The sequence below is a fragment of the Diabrotica virgifera genome, chromosome 1 (genome assembly GCF_917563875.1).
Source record: "Diabrotica virgifera virgifera chromosome 1, PGI_DIABVI_V3a".
NCBI classification, from domain to species: domain Eukaryota; kingdom Metazoa; phylum Arthropoda; class Insecta; order Coleoptera; family Chrysomelidae; genus Diabrotica; species Diabrotica virgifera.
In genome coordinates this window covers 210,074,013-210,091,229 of record NC_065443.1, presented here as the reverse complement: position 1 = coordinate 210,091,229, position 17,217 = coordinate 210,074,013, and the positions used below count along the sequence as shown (strand labels likewise).

Genomic DNA, 17,217 nt, shown 5'->3' with positions numbered 1-17,217 from the left:
AATTCTTCATATTCAAAATAAGGGCCTTAAGCTATATCTATTTTTTAGAATCTATGGAAATTGAGATTAATAAATTAAAAAATACATATACAGTATGTCAGCGTAACTTGGAACCATATGGGAAACTTTTTTATTATCAATTTTACGAAAAAAGTCATTAGAGAGATATCGCAAAGCCAAACGTTAATACCGTGTCACGACGTAAATAAGGGATAACGTTCTATTTCAACACAGGCATCAACAGAGTTATCGCATTTGTTCTGGGGCGGGGTTTAACGTTATTATGACAGCCGACGTTTGTAATATTAAATGTAACCTAGAAATTAATGTTGGGGAATACTGTAAATGTTTTTTTATTGAAAAATTAGTTTGGATATTGGACATGTTGATATGCATTTTAATTTTAACGATTTAACCAACAATAAATATAAATAATCAGTATAAAAATAATATAAAATATCTGAATAACTAATATCCTAAGCACAAACACTTCTTAACACAAAAAACAAGATGATTCACAGTTTTTAGTTTATAAAATGTGTATTCTATAAATTATTTTTATGTTTCATCCCAAATGTCAAATTATCGTTAACGTTATTACCGTCCCTTATTTCGACCTAAATAGCGGGACACGTTATCCGGTATTAGCGTAACATTCACTCTGCGCGTGCGTACATGTCAAAATAGCGTATTCCGCTATTAGCGTGCGATAAAAATGCACTTGCGATATCTCTCTATTATCCATAAAGTGTTCCGCATGGCCTAAAACCTAAGATTCAATGAACAGATATCAAATTTTGTTAACAGTATACGAGGTATGTCAAAAAATATGAATTTCGCTCAAGAGGAAAGTACCTTTATATTTCACAATATCGAAGATTGTTATTAAGTTATTTGGAATTAAAAATTATGTTATAATATGCAATTACATTTTTCTAATTAAAAAAAAATTCAATTTTTTTTTTAATTACAGATACCCAACATAATTTTTATTACGTTAACTCAGTTATTATTAATGTTACGAAAAAAAGTTATTCTTTATAAAAATGTCTACATAGTGTAACAACTAACAAGCAATTATAAGATATCAAATTTTATGAATTTTATACGAGGTATGTAAAAAAATATGACTTTCGCTCAAGAGTAAAGAAGGTACCTACCTTTATTTTTCACAATATTGAAAATTGTTATTATAAAAAGTTGTACGGAATTTAAAACTGTGTTTCAATATGCAATTGCATCCCTCTAATTGAAAAAAAGGTTCTTTACTCTTGAGCGAAATTCATATTTTTTGACATACCTCGTATAAAATTGATAAAATTTGATATCTTGTAATTGCATCTTAGTTGTTAGACTAGTTAGACTATTCAGACATTTTTATAAAGAATAACATTTTTTCGTAAAATTAATAATATTGGAGTTATCGTAATAAAAATGATGTGGGGTAATACTTAATTTGAAAAAAAAATTTTAATTAGAAGAATGTAATTGTAGGCATATATTATAACATAATTTTTTTGTTTCCAAACAACTTTTCTTAATAAAAATTTTCGATATTGTGAAATATAAACGTACTTTCCTCCTGAGCTAAATTCATATTTTTTGACATATGTACCTCGTATACTGTTGATAAAATTTGATATCTAATCATTGAATCTTAGGTTTTAGACCATGCAGGGCACTTAATGAAGAATAACTTTTTTTCGTAAAATTGACAATAAAAAAGTTTCCCATATGGTTCCAAGTTACGCAGACACACTGTATAATTATGAATGACCTTGAATGAACGTGAGACAAACAGCTCCCCACTCCTCAATCTATTCAGTTAAAGACTTTAAGGTACAGACACAGTAAAATACATCACTTGAGAAAGGCACTCTGCCGAAACAGCTATTGTGATATTAACAACTTATAATACATTTTGTGGAAGTACTGAAAACAAAAGTTTTTCAGTGCTTTATTGTTAGATAAAATGAACTTCCATCAAGTAACAGTCTAAGAGCTAGTGAACCCTCCGACTAACGGTCTTCCTGTAAGGCTAGAAATTTGTATAGTGATAATTCATAGCACACCAAGGCTAAAAACCATGACCTGGCAGGCATCAGCCGTGCACGTGTATCTACCAGGTGAATCGAAAAGTGCAAATTTAGGGGGTAAAATAAACTTTCTCCTGTAAGGTTTAAATTTAAATATGTGTTTGAGTAAGTCATTTAAAAGAAATGTGTACAATGACAGGCGATTCTGAAGAGCATAAGACCTTGCCAGGCGAGGGAAAAGATTGGGGGTTTTTCCTAAAATTATTCTTTTTGCATCGAACAATTTTTTTTTAGGTTTTTTGAATCATTCCAAACAGAAAAGGTCTTTAGTGATTTTTCTCTTAAGTTAATAGTTTTTGTTATATAAGCGATTGTAAATTTTGAAAATTGCGAAATCGGCCATTTTTAACCCTAAATCGGACATTTATCTAAAAATTTCAAAGTTGCCAAGGTAGGTATATATTCTTTAAACATTGATTGATGAAATCCCAAAGAGCCTTTTTGCAATACAATATCGGAAACGCCTTTGTTTTTTAATTGCTAATCAAGCGGGCGCGACACTGTAGTATAAGTGAGGACGTTTGAGTTGGCATAAATTCATTATCTCGAGAATGGGCAAATTTCAAGAGAAATCCTCAGACAGGTCGATTTTTATTTTTAAATTAGGACTTTTTGGCATATATATAATACTAGTGACGTCATACATCTGAGCGTGATGACGTAATCGATGATTTTTTTAAATGAGCGTAGGGGTTGTGTGATAGCTCATTTGAAAGGTTATTTAATTCTCTATTCACTAATATAAGCATTAATATAATTATTTATACAGGGTGTACAAAAATTTTTTTTATTAAATTAACTGTGATTAAATTTGACAAATAGAAGAAAAAAATTTTTTGTACACCCTGTATAAGCAATTCTGTTAATGTTTATATTACTGAATAGAGAATTAAATAACCTTTCAAATGAGCTATCACACAACCCCTACTCTTATTTAAAAAAATCATCGATTACGTCATCACGCCCAGAAGGATGACGTCACTAGTATTATATATATGCCAAAAAGTCCTAATTCAAAAATAAAAATCGACCTGTCTGAGGATTTCTCTTGAAATTTGCCCATTCTCGAGATAATGAATTTATGCAAACTCGAACGTCCTCAGTCCTCACTTATACTACAGTGTCGCGCCCGCTTGATTAGCAATTAAAAAACAAAGGGGTTTCCGATATTTTATTGAAAAAAATTCTTCGGGATTTCATCAATCAATGTTTAAAGAATATCTACGTACCTTGGCAACATTGAAATTTTTAGATAAATGTCCGATTTAGGGTTAAAAATGGCCGATTTCGCAATTTTCAAAATTTTCAATTGCTTATATAACAAAAACTATTAACTTAAGAGAAAAATCACTAAAGACCTTTTCTGTTTGGAATGATTCAAAAAACCTAAAAAAAATTGTTCGATGCAAAAATATTAATTTTAGGAAAAACCCCTAATCTTTCCCCTCGCCTGGCAAGGTCTTATGCTCTTCAGAATCGCCTGTCATTGTACTTATTTCTTCTAAATGACTTACTTAAACAAATACTTTAATTTAAACCTTACAGGAGAAAGTTTATTTTACCCCCTAAATTTGCACTTTTCGATTCACCTGGTAGATACACGTGCACCGCTGATGCCTGCCAGGTCATGGCTTTTAGCCTTGGTGTGCTATGAATTATCACTAGAAAAATTTCTAGCCTTACAGGACGACCGTTAGTCGGAGGGTTCACTAGCTCTTAGACTATAACTGTCGAATCCATCGCTTATTTATATCTAAGCTTGATTTGTTTGTCATATTTAATGTGTAATAGTGTTGTATATGTAGAGATAAACAGGATAAATTAATTTGCTATCCTTTAGTTTGGCGAAAGAGTATCACCTACGTTGCATAAAATGCATAAATTATTATAATCAAAACAAAGCTCATAAAACGCAGTGAAACCTCTAATTAACTTGACACGACCTTGCATCTCTTGCATTTTATTCTCGCGATTGTGTTATATTTAGATAAAATGACGTCGAATCAAAAGAGCAACAATATCGTTTTCGTTTGCCGAGAAAGACAAGGCTATTATTAATGCAAGGGCAGAAGAAAAATCGCCGCGGATAGGGCGAGGTGCGATCAACTGGGTTAAGGACGGCTCAGCTCGAGCCCTTTTCATCAGCTCGCGGATGCTGCACAAAGGTACAAAAAGGTATAAAAAGAAGCTGTTAGGAGTGATTGTTTCGTATAATAACTGGAAGTTAATTTAAACGGCGATTAAAATAAAAGGATTTGACTTTTAAAAGAAGTTTAAACGTAATTTGTCAGCAAAACGTTTTTTATCATGTTTATGCTTTAGCATTTCATTAAAAATCGCGACGAATAATTTTAGTGAAGTATAGTAAATGGCACATAAATCATACAACTATTGATTATTGATTGATCAGCAGCAATAACAAATAAATTTCGAAAATACAGACGGCTTAAGTTATCAAGAAGGATTTCCCGATGTTCTATTATTACTAGCCTCTGGCACTAGATGGCAATAGAATTATGGAAGTTGGACAAATGCCAGACGAATGGAGAAGCAGTATACTAGTATCTGTCTACAAAAACAAGGGAGATATACAACAATGTACAAACTACAGGGCTATAAAACTGCTTAGCCACACCATGAAAATATGGGAAAGAGTAATTGATAGACGGATACGTGAAGAGACTGAAATATCCGAGAATCAGTTTGGCTTTATGCAGGGCAGATCAACAACAGATGCAATTTTCATTATAAGACAGTTGATGGAAAAATACAGGAGTAAAGAAACAAACGCTCATATGGTATTCATTGATCTTTAGAAAGCATAAGATAAGAGTTCCTCGAGAGATTCTGTGGTGGGCACTCAATAAGAAAGGAGTCCCTGGTGAATATGTAAAGATTGTGAGGGATATGTATGAGGGAGTAACGACTAGGGTTAGGACAGGTGTGGGAGAGACTGATAAATTTCATGTCAAAGTAGGATTGCACCAGGGCTCGCTGCTTAGTCCGTATTTATTCTCATTAGTTTTGGACCAGATAACAGCGAAACTACGGGGTAACATTCCATGGTGCTTTATGTATGCTGATGATGTGTTAGTAGGAAATAGTGAAAAGACTTAGAACAAAAACTGGAACAGTGGAGACAAGCTCTTGAGGAAAAAGGTTTAAAACTTAGTAGGACAAAGACAGAGTATTTGCAATGTCCATTTAAAGATGGAGTTACTACAAATAACATGGTATCTTTGGATGGTGAACTGATTGTAAAAAGCAATAGTTTTAAGTACCTGGGATCGGTATTACAGTGTAATGGAGAAATAGATGGAGATGCATGCAGTATAATTAGGGCTGGATGTATGAAGTGGAAGGAAGCGAGTGGTGTGCTGTGTAACAGGAAAATTCCAATGAAGTTGAAGGGAAAATTCTATAAGACAGCCATAAGACCGGCTATGATGTACGGAACTGAATGTTGGGCAGTGAAAAAAAAGAGGAACAACGAATGCATGTGGCGGAAATGAGAATGCTTAGATGGATGAGTGGAGTGACAAAAAAGGATAAAATTAAAAATGAGTATATTAGGGGAAGTCTAGGTGTGGCATAAATTGATGCCAAAATGAGAGAGCATAGGTTGAGATGGTTTGGTCATGTTCAACGTCGATACGCTAATCACCCAATACGAAGAATTGCTGAAGTGCAGATTCCTGGAAGGAGTAGAAGAGGAAGACCAAAGAAGACGTGGGGGGAGACGATTAATGTTGGTAAAGAGGATTAATATTGATATGACTCAAGATAGAATTGTATGGAGAAATGCAATTAGGGAAGCCGACCCCGCATAGGGATAAGGCAAAGAGAATGATGAAGAGAATGATGATGTAGCCTCTGGCACGAAAAGAGAAAGAAGAATTTGTAAAAATGTATATCCCAGTGGCAGTAAGCTAAAATATCTGGATATGAAAAACAAGGATTATTTTTCGACAAAGGTTAAGATTTACTACAAACAATCAGCAGGACTATCTTTCTAGGCAGATAAAAATACAATGTATATTATGTAAACTGAGAAAACTGAAAAAACCTAATAAAAGTCCTAAAAATTGCTATTAACATGGCATAAATTATAGCATACCATATAATATTGTAGATATACATTGAATACGTTTAATATTAGTTTTTTTTCACGATTAATCTTCTACCTACGTCTTATTTTAGTAATGGTGCTGCTTATGAGATGAAAAGGGCAAAAAATTATTTTAAGTAAGTTTATGGTTATCTGTAAAACCACATTCTGAGAGCTGCAGTGTTAACATAGATCTTGGTTAGGCAGATCACTGCTAGTCCTAGGCAAGTAACCAGGGTTCATCCGATGCGCGAAATATCAGACTATCACTATGGTCTACTCCGGATGTTAAAGAGCCATAAAATATATTATATGCTCCAGATGATCTAAGTATATTAAGGACTCAGAAACGGGTCCCATCGTACGGTAACCAACATAGCCCGAAAATCTTTCGATATGTAGGTAGCGCGGTAACAAGAAATGAGCCCTACCAGTATGAAGATATTAAAATAAATAAAAAATATCTTACCTTAACGTAAAATCTACAAGAGGCGCATTCCTTCCCTGAAAATAAGAGCAAAAATTAATATCCAATTGGTCACATGCTAAGTTTTAAATCAAAGACAAACTGGAACATGAAGTAAAAACCACTTCTATGTAAAAGGTATATTTACTAAAAATTTTTAGAATCCCAATGGATTCAATAAAATGAGTTCATCAGAACGTTTTCAAACCTATCGGTCCATCATCAGTGAATTTGAATACTTGCAAAATAGCCCCAGAACCAAACAATGGTTGTGATTATAAATAGATCTACATTATGTTAAAATAAATTTAAAATGGCTAAACGCCGATGTTCAGGGATTAAACCTCTGGGAACATGGTGAAACTCTACCCGAGGACTAGTGTTGCCAGGTCCGATTTGTTTTTAATCGGTACATAAGCAAAAACAAATCGGGATTTGGGGTTGTAGATCGGGACAAATAAACAACAATAGCCCAGTAGTAAATAAAAGTCTCTACCAATAAAAATAAGCGAGTTACGCTCAAAATAAAGTTGGCTCCTTTTTTTGGTAAAAAATCGTGAAAATCTCCCCCTGTTTAGCACCGTAAATAAAATTAATCGTTACCGCTTTACCATTTACTTTATATGTGTATTGTTTATACGATCTGTAAGGTTTACCGGTCGAGAGTGCTTAGTGTTGAAAAAAATTGGTTTTATAGTAGAAAAAAATTCTACAATATTGGAAAATGCCCTTTTTTCAAAATAACTTAAAAAATATTAGGGATACTAAAAATCTCAAGTAGTAAAAAGGAGTCAACTTTATTTTGAGCATAACTCGCTTAGTTTTGATGCCAGAAACTTTTTTAAAACATAAAAATAAAGCTTTATTACAAAAGCTTTAATTAATTTTTCCCGAAAAGTGCTTCATTTCTGGTTTATTTCACGTTGAAATATTTGATTTGGAATTTGACGAATAAAAACATATTTTTCATGAGCTACAACTTTTCTTTTGCTGGATCTATAGACTTGACAAGTTCCACAATTTTTTTTCATTTTGTTATATTATGCTACATTTTCGGTAAGAATATTTTTTCGATGAAATACATACTTTTTGAGTTATTTGTGAAAATCGCCTGAAAACGTGATTTTCTTTTTCGAAAAATAAACATTTTCATTCGTGAATAACTCGAAAAGTATTAAGCAAGTTAAAATTCTATAGAACTAAAATTGCTTAGAATTAGTAAATTTATCCATCTCCGGACTTATTTTAAACGAGCGGTTTTTACCCCTAACTAGGGGTGACTGTCACCCTCCGAGTAAAAGCAACCAACGGCACAAGCCGTCCAAAGTTTCATGCAATTCGGAGTTGATCCTGAAAACTACACGGTATCGCCGTATTTCCCGTTCATTTACTGGACTACAAGGTGTTTCTATAATCTGTATTTAATCCTACATAATAATAATAATCAGACGGAATTACAAAAAAAATCGTAGATTAAGTAAGTTATTTATTTTTATTAAAATTATATTTTTCATTCGATTTTGCCGCTTTTAGGAGTGCCTTGTTTTTATAATATAGTTATAAAATTCACTGCAAATCCTCCTGAAATTGGTTTTCGTGGGTGAATATCGGGACATTTGGTGTCCCGATCAGATACAAATCGGTACGCGTCCCCATCAGGTACAAATCGGTACGCGTCCCCAGACCCCTGAAAATCGGGACGTCCCGCGCAAATCGGGACACCTGGTAACGCTACCGAGGACCCAATCAACCATCTTCGGTCAACGATGACTACTAAGTGGACCGATAGGTTTGAAAACGTTCTGATGAACTCATTTTATTGAATCCATTGGGATTCTAAAAATTTTTAGTAAATATACCTTTTACATAGAAGTGGTTTTTACTTCATGTTCCAGTTTGTTTAACGATGACTACTAAGTGGACCGATAGGTTTGAAAACGTTCTGATGAACTCATTTTATTGAATCCATTGGGATTCTAAAAATTTTTAGTAAATATACCTTTTACATAGAAGTGGTTTTTACTTCATGTTCCAGTTTGTTTAACTATAAGGTATACAGCCAACCCAGGGAACTACCCCTTTTTAGTTTAAATAAAAGAAATTATATTTTTTTATTGATAGGCCTGGATCCCGCGTACCAAAAAAAGTTTATTAATAGCGAGCTGAAAATTTGTTAATAGAAGACATTGTCTAGCCGGACAAACTTTGATGTACAGGAACACTGGAACAGGGGAAGTTTTAATTGTGGAACAGGTTACAGTTACAGGTTTCGAACGTCAGACTATGAAAACGTCCCATGTATTTTGTCAGACTGAACTTCCAATTCATTTATTACCCTTTCATTAAACTCTCATGCAAAAATCAGACTTTACCACCAATATAATTCTCATCACTCGACATGTTTTACGTGTCGGATTATTAAAATGCCCAACATATAATCGGCCCTGACCCCCTCTTCAAACAAAGAAAAAAATTCAGATCGGTTTAACTTTTCCAGTCACATACATAAGTCTTCTTCTTCTTCTTGTGCCACTCCTATCGGAGATTGGAAATCATCAAGGCTACCCTGACTTTGTTTACAGCTGACCTAAAAAGTTCATTAGTGGTGCAGCCAAACCACTCTCTCAAATTCCGCATCCACGACATTCTTCTACGGCCTGGATTCCGTTTTCCTCCTATTTTTCCTTGCATTATATTTTGAAGTAATGCGTATTTATGACCTCTCATCAGGTGACCCAAATACTCGAGTTTTCTTCGTTTTATCGTTAATAAAATTTCTGGGTCTCTTCCTATCCTTCGTATTACTTCAAGATTTGTGATTCTTTCAGCCCAACTTATCTTCAGCATTCGACGGTAGCACCACATCTCGAAACTTTCAATATTTTTTATGTTTTTATGTTGTACATAACCATACATAAGCATACATAAGTACATACCCGCAAACATTTTCCCTTTTTAAAATAGAAATTGAGTCATATTTCTGAGCTCGGTAACTTTTGAATGGTATTGTTATATTTCTATTTGATATGAAAATTAAATTTTGATAATTATAAACAAAATTCAATTTAATATAAAATATTTTCAATTTTCTCAACCACGGGCATATAAATTTAGAACAACCTGTATACAACAAATTGTTATATTTAATTTTAAGAAGTGATTAGAAAAAGCTTACGGAACTCGGGACAATGCGCTTAGAATAAACAAAGTGAATAGCGCGTACCATTATCGTTGTTCGCGGAAGGTCCGATCATTAGCCTATGCTAAATAAAACTCAAGTGAAATCGATAATAGGTCATTATCGTTGTTCGCGGAAGGTTCAATCATTAGCCTATGCTAAATAAGACTCAGTTGAAGTAGATAATAGGTCATTAAATTTTGTAAATAGTAGAAAGTAATTTTAGAATGGGAATTAACTATTTTTTTTTTGAAATCCATTAAGCATATTTAGAAAGATTAAAGATTGGTTTTGAGGAATACTGCGAATGAGAGTTGGTGGTGGAAGGTTGATTTGTGAATCTGGAAGGGATATTTAGAAAGTAGGGGAATGAATGACAAATAGAGATCAGAATGTTTTGAGCTGTCGAGAAGTGAAGTCCAGTAGTAGACGGTAGTGTACGGAGAGTGAGAAAGCCGGTGTAGTTCCGTGAGTGTGGAGATCTATCGTGGAACGAGAGGTAGGCCAAGTTGAGAGTAAAGAACCTCCTTGAGCCAAGAGTGTCCCGGTAGCTGATTGCAGTTTCGAAAAAGGTAGAACACAGCATCACGACAGAAGCAGGGACGAGAGCCATACGAGCTAATCTTCAAAGGAGAACATTACTGAAAACCAGGACGAGGTTTTGATCGCAGCCAAGGATAGCAGGAAACGGGTCTTGTGTGAAGACATTCTCAGTTCACCAGAAAAAGGTCAGTCTCATTTGTTTGGACATGAATGTATGGGTTTTTCGTATTAAATACCACATTATAAATTGAAGAACATAATCAATAATATCAGAAAAGCTTCATCAAACTTAAATAGAATTGTTGCTAATAAATCCTAATAGTTAAATGTTAATAAAAACTTTCAATTGGAAACCAAAAGGAAATAAGATTCCCATTTGTAAATGTTATGTTTAAGAATAATAAGATCTAGCACATATTAAGCAGTGATTGCCATTTAAATAAAATAAACAATAGATTGATTATAATTGTAACCCATATGTGTGTATTATTTGACTCTTTTCTTTCCTATCCCGATTAGAAACCATTGAGAAATACTTAGAAGCCACGTAAGTAAGTAATTAATTTTATAATTCGCCCTGAGATTGAAAACATATTGATATGTGATCCGGTTAATTAATTAGATTATTATTGATGCATTGATTAAATTAAATGACATATAAGAATATTATCTCATATCAATAATCAAGATCACATCAGTATATATAAACGATTTTCATCAGAATGATCAGTACTATTAAAAGCCGGAAAGGTGGGACTTAAATTTTCGAAGTTTTTGGGAGTTTTGGGGACGAGAACGAAAAACAAAAACAGGCCCTAAATAGGAAGGGTCGTAAAATCCACACACCCTTGGACCGAAATGGATGGTTGTTGACATATAAATGGGTGAGTCTTTTCCTGAACTTTAAGATGGGAGTTGGCACAATTTTCAATTCCGTCAGATTTAGAAAATCGAAAATTTATTGTATATATAGTGTCGCGTGTAGGGGGGTGTGGGTGGGTGCCACTGGCGAGAATGCTTATTCATTTTAAAATAAATATTTATGATATATCTGTGGATTTCATCTCTTATCTTTATTCGTTACAATAAATTCTATTAAATTTATATGTGGGTTAAACCATAAATAACATCAAATAAAACACCTTGCATGCGAGAAAAAGTGGAAATACCAAATTGGATGCCCCGTATACATCACGATTAAAATAGCGTTCATTTTCACTTTAAAACAAAATTTGTTTTTTGAACTATGCGAAGAGGTCAGAATGAATGCCAAATAAAAATTGATTTGATCTCGTTTTTGTTTACCTCCGGCTACTGAGTTGAACCTAATCAAATAAAGAATCAAGGACGAGGCGAGCATGCACACGGACGAGAGAAATCGATAGAAAAGTTGTACTCTGGAGAATTTACGAGAACTGTGCAATAAAAAATGTCAGGGTGAACGTGCATGCATGCGAGACACAGACGATTTTCGTGTGATATTTGGTAAATGTAGAAAGATTTTGGATAGGAAGAGAATAATTTATAGATGGATATATAGCGATACGATTTAATTACTATTTTTGCTAAATTTTTAATAACTTTTCTCAAAACGAAATAACATTAGTCATTTAAAATTCACATTTAATATACAAACCATATGCTAACAAGGGCCGTTAAGTTTAAGAAACGAAATGTATCCCTAAGCAGATTGTATAAAATACGGGGGTGTAGCGATACGCTTTAATTACTATTTTTGCTAAATTTTTAATAACTTTTCTTAAAACCAAATAACATTAGTCATTTAAAATTCACATTTAATATACAAACCATATGCTAACAAGGGTTTACCGTTAAGTTTAAGAAACGAAATGTATCCCTAAGCAGATAGTATAAAATTAATGTTTTTTTCAAGGAAACACTAATAGATTTCGAGGCCAGATTGCCACGCTTTTTATGTCAACTTCCTAAAATACAGAAAGGTTCTCATCTTGTAAAACGCAGATGTATGTAATTTATTGCCTTTCTAGCCATATTATTGTATACATGCAAGCATGATGGCATAATAGAGTGTTTTGGTCTCGCAATATCGAGACAGCAGGCGAACGATTCAGATACACCCTCGCTAACAAACCCTTACGAGATAATAAACGAAGCACGCTTGTTTACCCAAAAAAAATATATTACTGTTCGGTATTACACTTATTTTTAATTGATTCCGTAACCTACGATTGGAACAGATATTTGAAGAATAAAAATATATGAAAACCAGTATTACGATTCTAAACATAAAAAAAATCTAGGTCTAAACATCAATTGATCGTTATAAGGAAGCTAATAAATGGCAAAAAGTGTTGTGAATGGGGATTCAGCTTATCTAATTAAACTTATGTGTTTTCAGCTTGGGTAATACCGATGGTCTAACTGAGCACTTTATGCAGCGTTGCGCAGACCAATATAACTTCTTTTTACAGGCATTTTTGATCTAAGTGAGCACTTTCTGGAGTACTGCGCAGATGATAACTTAAAAACATGGCATAGGAGCTGCGCGGCGATGTAATTATTGTAGATTTGTTTGTAGATTTGAGCATGATCTACACACACGACACACGAACACGCACACGCGGTTTGTGTGTCGTGTGCACGATATGTCAGCACGTAAAGGTTGGAATAAATTCATTTTCTCGAGAATGGAAGATTTTGAAAAAAAAATCCCGTAACAGGTAAATTTTTATTTTTAAATTACGACTTTTTGGCATATATATCATACTAGTGACGTCACCAATCTGGGTGTGATGACGCCATCGATGATTTTTTTAAATGGGAATAGGGGTCGTGTGATAGCTCATTTGAAAGGTAATTGAATTTTTTATTCAATAATATAAACATTTACATAATTATTTATACAGGGTGTCCAAAAAATTTTTTAATTAAATTTAGTGATATACATAAAAAGAAGAATGCATGTAATTTATTTAGTGTAAAATACATTTTACTGCTCTCAGAAAACAGAAAAAAAATGTTTATTTGAAAAATAATCATTGCTTTTCGCTTAAATTAAATATTCAAACTGTCAATACGAAGGTGGGTGGCGGCTTTAATATTGAATTTAAGCAAAAAACAATATTTATTTGTCAAACAGGCATTATTTCTTGTTTTCTGATAGCAGTAAAATGTATTTTGAGTAAAATAAATTACACACATTCTTATTTTGATGTCAATAAATTTAATTTAAAAATTTTTTTGGACACCCTGTATAAATAGTTATGTTAATGTTTATACTACTGAATAGAGAATTGAATTACCTTTCAAATGAGCTATAACACGACACCTATTCTCATTTAAAAAATTATAGATGACGTCATCACGCCCAGATGGGTGACGTGACTAGGATGATATATATGCCAAAAAGTCGCAATTTAAAAATAAACATTGACCTGTTTCGGGATTTTTTTCCAAAATCGTCCATTCTCGAGAAAATGAATTTATTCCAACCTTTACGTGCTCACTGTATATGAATTGAACTAACTAAGTCCTTTAGAACAGCGGTTCTCAATCTGTAGTACATGTACCACTGGTGGTACATACCATCATTTGCGGTGGTACACAAAACACAAAAAAAATCAAAATAGTAGTACCTAGTGAGTCTTGTTAATACAATCTAAAGATATAGATGGTACCAAAAATTTTAAAAAGAACTGTAGGTGGTACCTGACTCAATAAGTTTGAGAACCGCTGCTTTAGAACATTCAAAAATGGGAGAAACACGTTCAAACCCCCAAAAACCCACTAAAAAACAGTTTTTCGATGTTTTGAAGTTTCGAACTTTACGGAAAAATCTGAAAAAAATGAGAGATATAGTGTTTGATACAGTACACAAAATAAAAAAAATAGACCTGCAGCCATTCCCAAAAATGTATAACGCTTTTTTGAGGTTAATTACACTCAATCTACGGCTTTATTAAAAATAGACATGTTTTGTAAAAACTTCAACGATGAGAGTGAATTTTTTAAAATTTTAAAATTGATTGCATCCCACCTAAAAAACAAAAAATGATGTTTTTGATGGTGGGGGAGGGGGCAGGAGTGGTGGGTTAAAATTGCGCTGCCTTATTTTTTAATCACATAGAATGTAAAGTAATGTAAAGTGGCGGCATAGTATTCTTTTAGAGTTCTACTATTTAAGTTATAGACTTCTACGGTGCCTAAAATGATTAGCAAATTTTACCTATCCCGGCCCTTAGTCTATAAAAATGTATAAATTTAGTAGGCTTGGATCCCGCGTTCCAAAAAAACTTAATTAATAGCAAGCTGAAAGTTTGTTAATAGCTTAACGGTGTCTAGTCGGACAAATTTTGATGTATGGGAACACTGAAAGAGGGGAAATTTTAACTGTGGAACAGGTTAAATATTTGGAACGTCAGACTACGAAAACGTCCTATGTATTTTGTCGGACAAAACTTCCAATTGATTTGTTACCCTTTCATTAAACTCTCATGCAAAAATCAGACTGCTATTATTTATCACCTGTCATAATTCCTGTCATTTGACATGTTCTACGTGTCGGACTTATTAAAATGCCCAGTTGGTGATAGATACCAGTCTGATTTTTGCATGAGAGTTTAAAGCAATTGGAAGTTATGTCCGACAAAATACATGGGACGTTTTCGTTGTCTGACGTTCCAAATTTTTAACCTGTTCCCCAATTAACTTCCCCTATTCCAGTGTTCCAGTACATCAAAGTTTGTCCGACTAGATACCGTTAAGCTATTAACAAATTTTCAGCTTGCTATTAATCAATTTTTTTTTGGTACGCGGGATCCAGGACTATAGTAACAAAAAATTTAAAAAAATCAAATTAATATGTTAGGGAAAGTTAATGTGTAACCCCAATTTATGCCAAAATGCGAACATAGGTGAAGATACGTAGAAAAAGTTGTAAGTTCATGGAAAAGCTAGAAGAGGAAGAGGAAGACCAAAGAATATGGTGGGAGAGACATAATATGTTTCTTAAAAGAAATAATATTGATAAGAAAAAAACTTTAGGGGAAATATAATTTAAGGAAGCCAAACCCGCATATAGTCCAGAAAGCCACTGCGCATCCGCTAGGAACAATATTACGATTCGGATTTTTTGCACAATCTTACTCAAAAAGGCGACTTTAAGGAAAAATCCCGAAACAGGTCGATTTTTATTTTTAAGTTATGATATTGTGGCATATATGGTATACTAGTGACGTTATCCATCTGGGCGTGATGAGGTAATCGATGATTTTTTTAAATGAGAATAGGGGTCGTGTGCTAGCTCATTTGAAAGGTTCTTCAATTCTCTATTCAGTAATATAAACATTTATATAATTATTTATACAGGGTGTCCAAAAAAAGTTTTTAATTAAATTATTTGAAAAAAAAAAGAAGAATGTATGTAATTTATTTAATTCAAAATACATTTTACTGTTACCCGAAAACTAAAAAATTTTTATTTCACAAATAAACATTGCTTTTCGATTAAATTCAATGTTCAAGCCAGCTCCCGCCTGCCACCTGCCTCTTGGAAGTTTGAACATTTAATTTAAGCGAAAAGCAATGTTTATTTGTGAAATAAACTTTGTTCTTTGATTTTTGAAAGCAGTAAAACGTATTTTGAATTAAATAAATTACATACATTTTTCTTTTTTTGTCAAATAATTTAATTTAATAAAATTTTTTTGGAAACCCTGTATAAATAATTATGTAAATGTTTATATTACTGAATAGAGAATTGAAATACCTTTCAAATGAGCTAGCACACGACCCCTACTCTCATTTAAACAAATCATCGATTACGTCATCACGGCCAGATGTCTGACGTCACTAGTATACCATATATGCCACAATATCATAACTTAAAAATAAAAATCGACCTGTTTCGGGATTTTTTCTTAAAGTCGCCGGTTTACGAAATAACGAATTTATTCCTTTCATTTGCACCATACTGTTATACACATGCAACGGTGGTAAATAGTGTCGCGCACGCCTGATTAGCAATTAAAAAACAAAGGAGTTTTGAATACTGTATTGCAAAAAACTCTTCGGGATTACATCAATCGATGTTTAAAGAATATCAACCTACCTTAACAACATTCAAATTTTCAGTTTTTCATATAGTTTTTGAGGGTTAAAAATGGCCGATTTCGCAATTTTTCAATTTTTAATCGCTTATATGTCAATCAACTATCAACTTTAGAGAAAAGTCACTAAAGACCTTTTCTGTTTGGAATGATCCAAAAAACCTAAAAAAACTTTGTTCCATGCAAAAATCATTTTAGGAAAAAAACAAAAAAAACGTTTAAAACAATTTTAACCAACTTTTGGTCCTGGCAACATGCAAATTTGTTAAAAGGGGTCCTTTTTGAGTAAGATTGTGCAAAAAATCCGAATCGGAATATTTTTCCTAGCGGATGCGCAGTGGCTTTCTGGACTAATAGAGGTAAAAACAGAGAGGTAGTAGTTGTTTTCATTTTGTCAAAAAGTATAAAAATTAACCAGAAACAAGTAATTGGACTTCGTAAGTCCTAGGTTTTCACCCAAAGTAATCGAAAGTAGAACTGGAAGACGATATTTGAATTTTACGTGTAACTTTGCGTGGATTGATATACGAATTTACTAATGTTGAGTCATTCTTACTAAACTTTGACATTTGTCACCTCATTTGTGATTCTACCCGGTATAATGGCAGAGGAGTTACATTGGCGGTCCTACGGACCGACGGAAAGATTGCCCAGGTCAAATATCTCACCTTAGTACCATCCTTGGATTATCAGCTTTTATTTGACACCTCATTTGTCATTCTACCTGGTATAATGAC

General features: G+C 33.2%; 1 protein-coding gene across 1 annotated transcript in view; it reads right to left on the bottom strand.

The window, feature by feature from the left end:
- Positions 1-17,217, bottom strand: part of LOC114346096 (uncharacterized) — a 951,713-nt gene that overhangs the window by 425,207 nt on the left and 509,289 nt on the right. The window contains exon 2 of the mRNA XM_028296888.2: positions 6,674-6,708. The gene's annotated coding sequence lies outside the window, so the exon portion shown is untranslated. The remainder of the gene's footprint in view (positions 1-6,673; positions 6,709-17,217) is intronic.